Source organism: Otolemur garnettii, unplaced genomic scaffold, assembly GCF_000181295.1.
Source record: "Otolemur garnettii isolate 467f Iridium unplaced genomic scaffold, OtoGar3 scaffold00020, whole genome shotgun sequence".
NCBI classification, from domain to species: domain Eukaryota; kingdom Metazoa; phylum Chordata; class Mammalia; order Primates; family Galagidae; genus Otolemur; species Otolemur garnettii.
This window is the reverse complement of record NW_003852415.1, coordinates 21,404,433-21,408,395: the sequence shown is the minus strand read 5'-3', so window position 1 is coordinate 21,408,395 and position 3,963 is coordinate 21,404,433. Positions and strand designations below refer to the sequence as shown.

Below are 3,963 nucleotides of genomic sequence, written 5' to 3'. Positions count from 1 at the left end.
AAAAAAAAAAATGGTACTACTACACACCAACAAAGAGACTGATCCTCCTGGATAAACTCGGCCTAGACCTAGTACATCAAATTCATCACAGTACACACACGGGACCATGGAAAATTAAAGATCTGCTATGAAAAGCACCCCTAAAAATCTTCAATCTCAAAACCAAAACCCAGGAGGCCACGTCCAAGTGTGTAGTTTGCAGGATGGTCAACGCCAAAGCCACATAGGGACCAATAGGGTCCTGAGAACGAGGAACCCACCCAGGGGCATACTAGAAAGTGAACTTCATTGAGGTAAAACCTAACAAGTATAGATATAAATACCTTTCATAGATTCCTTCTCAAGATAAGTGGAAGCTTTCCTCACCAAAGCTGAAACAGCCTCCATGGTAAGCAAGAAGTTCCTGGAAGACATCATCCCCAGGTACGGCCTCCCCACTCAAATAGGGTCTAATATAGCTTTTGTCTCCCAAGTACAACAAAGCTTAGCCTCCCTCTTAAATATTAAGTGGAAACTACATCATGCTTACAGACCTTAGAGTTCAAGACAGGTAGAAAGAATGAATAGGACCTTGAAAGAAACATTAACAAAACTAACATTAGAAACTGGCGGTGGCTTGGCGCCTATAGCTCAACCGGCTAAGGCGCCAGCCACGTACACCTAAGGTGGCGGGTTCGAATCCCCTGCCCGGACCCGCCAAACAACAATGACAGCTGCAACCAAAAAATAGCCAGGCGTTGTGGCGGGCGCCTGTGGTCCCAGCTACTTGGGAGGCGGAGGCAGGAGACTCGCTTGAGCCCAGGAGTTGGAGGTTGCTGTGAGCTGTAATGCCACGGCACTCTACCCAGGGGGACAGCTTGAGGCTCTGTCTTAAAAAAAAAAAAAAAAGAAACTGGTGGTAACTAGATAACTCTCCTCCCCTTCACCCATTATAGAGTAAGAAACTCCCCCTATACCCTAAGTCTAACCCCTTTTGAAATATTGTTCAGTAGACTTCCTCCCATTTTACCAAATGTTAAAACTAATTTGACTGCTGATTTTAATCACTCTGATTTTCACTCCTCCCTTACCCTGATACACATAATCCAGCAGCAGCTGTCGCCCCAACTCTGGGCTGTATATGAAAAGCCCCCCCCTCCTGAGCCTCACAGATATCGACAAGGGGACTGGGTGTACATCAAGCGGCATTGCCAAGACACTCTTGAGCACAGATGGAAAGGACCATACATCATCATCCTGGTCACCCCAACTGCTGTTAAAGTGAACGAGATTGCTTCCTGGGTCCATCACTCCCACATCTGGCCTGCTGACCCTCACCCGGAGAAAGAAGACTACCAACCCACTTGGAAAATCCAACCATTCAACAACCCACTAAAGCTCAAGCTTCAAAGATGCCCACCCAAGGACTGCGTCTGATGCTCTCCCTTACCCTGCTGATAACCCCAGCCATCTTTGCCTTACACAACTCAAACCCCCACCTCCCTGTTCATGTAACATGGCAGATTACTGATGCTAGCACAGGAACCATTCTCAACCAAACCTTGGGGGTCCACCCCTGAGGTACCTGGTTCCTGGAGCTCCTAGTAGACCTTCATGACCTACTGGGGACCAGTCTCTGGTGCCGTCTGGACTTGACAGAAACCTTCTATGTCTGCCCTGGCCACCTCCCCAACAAGTGTAGAAGAGCGAGCTCGTACTTTTGTGACTCATAGAGCTATGTCTCCACCGGGCAGATATGGTAGAACCCCCCCTCCCCAGACAGGGAGATCTAATTCAAATGAAACGAAAGGCTACGTGCCCTAACAAAAAGTGCTCCCAGAAAAATCCCAAGTGTGACATAGTCAGTATTAACTTCACTGAGAAAGGAAAATGGGTGCAAAGCTGGGAAATCAGCAAATGGTAGGGCATGCAGCTATATACACCTTATGAGCTAGACCCAGGTAACGTCTTCCTGCTTAAAGTCCTAAATGCCCCAGTTAGCATAAGACTCCCAACTGCAGTGAGACCCAAGCCTCTCTTGCCTCCTCCTCCTCCACTACCTCCCCGAACCCTTAGACAACCTTGCGCCCCAAGCTTCCCACCAGGCAACACTGATGCCACCCCAACAACCCTGGGCCCTTTAGAAGCAGAGCCTGCAAATCCAATATAGGTACTCCTCACCAAGACCTACCAAGTACTAAACACCTCCAGGCTGGACCTCAGTGAATCCTGTTAGCTGTGCCTTGAAGTCCAGCCCCCTTATTATGAGGGCATTGCCTTGCGAGGACTCCCAACAGTAAGTATAAAAGCCAGCACCTGTAGATGGCAGCAACAAGGCCCCCGCATTACCCTCCAGGCCTTATTTGGTCAAAGATTATGTGTAAGACACCCAGGCCACTGATTCCATCACTTGTGTAACGGGACTTTCCCATGGAATGGGGCTGGGTATCTCATACCCACCAACAATACGTGGTGGGCATGCTCCACAGAACTAGCCCAGCATCCATGGCATGGTGCTCAGTCTCACCCAAGAGTTCTGCGTCCTGGTCCAGTTAATACCCCAACTAATATATTATATGGGAGATAGCATCTATTAAAAGTTAAAGAGCAGCCACCCAAGGCTCAAGCGAGAACCAGTCTCAACCGTAACACTGGCTGTAGTAATGAGCCTAGGGCTTGCTAGGGTGGGCACTAGGATCTCCTCTCTAGTTATCCAGGACAAAAATTATGGAGCTTCAGGTGCAGCCATAGACCTGGATATTGAAAAAATTGAAAAATTCATCTCCCACTTACAAGAATCCCTCACATCCCTATCAGAAGTAGTCTAGCAAAATAATAATTAAAAAAGCCTAGATCTACTGTATTTACAACAAAGAGGACTATGTGCAGCCTTGGGAGAAGAATGTTGTTTTTACATAGACCACTCCAGGGTAGTCAAACAATCCATGGCCCTGGTCCAAGAGGGGTTACACAAGAGAAAATTAGAGTGCGAACAATCTCAGAGCTGGTATGAAAACATGTTCAATTGGTCCCCCGGCTTACCACCCTGGTATCAGCTCTAGCGGAACCCCTGCTCATTCTCCTCTGCCTTCTGACTTTTAGACCCTGCATAGTTAACAGACTGCTCACCTTCGTCAGGGAACATATCAGTACTGTGCAGCTTATGGTACTGAAGTCCAACCTGTAACTCCTCATCTGCCCAGCTAACTGCAATTTTTGCCTTGTACAAATCATTTGCTTACACCAATGCCTTGAACCCAAGATTGGCCTCAGCTAGTTCCCAACTCAAGGGGGAATAAAGAGACAGCAGAGACTCCATTTTGTAAATAGGCCCTACACTGAGCCCCAGGCCAGAGAAAAGCCACAAGCAGAAACCACCCAAGGAGGGGACAGCCAACCCAGATGGAGCCCCCTTTATCAGAAACAGACACGAGACCCTTCCTAGAAAATGCTGAGCCACAGCCCTACCGTGAAAAGGAGCTTTAGTCCCAACCAATCCCTGACAGGATTGACTTAATAACCAATCCCCAACCAGATCCAAAATTAACCAATCATCCAGTCACTGTCACCCCTAGAATATATAACCCCTTCTGTAACAGGGTTGCAGCTGCACCGTGATGCTGTTCATGCTGTCCAGAGGTGTGACCCAAGCATATGCTTGAAAATAAAGATGCTCCTTTGCTTTTCCATGTGTCCCTGGTGGTCTCTCAGTGGCATCCTTCCGGTAGAGACCAGAAGGCCTGCTAGGTAAATTCTAAAAGAGCTGTAAGTTCTAAAAGAGTTGTAAATTCTAAAAGAGCTTTAACAATATCACAATAAGGCACACGCACACCAGGAACTTAAAAAAAGATCTCAGGCTGGGCACAGTGGCTCATGTCTGTAATCCCAGCAGTCCGTGAGACCAAGATAGGGGGACTGCTTGAGGTTGGGAGTTTGCAACAAGCCTGATCAAGAGTGAACCCTATCTCTACAGAAAAAAATCAC

The 3,963-nt window shown here is 47.6% G+C and overlaps 1 pseudogene; it reads right to left on the bottom strand.

The window, feature by feature from the left end:
- Positions 1-3,688: 3,688 nt before the first annotated feature.
- LOC111724266 lies at positions 3,689-3,754 on the bottom strand (annotated as a pseudogene).
- Between the last annotated feature and the right edge of the window lie 209 nt (positions 3,755-3,963).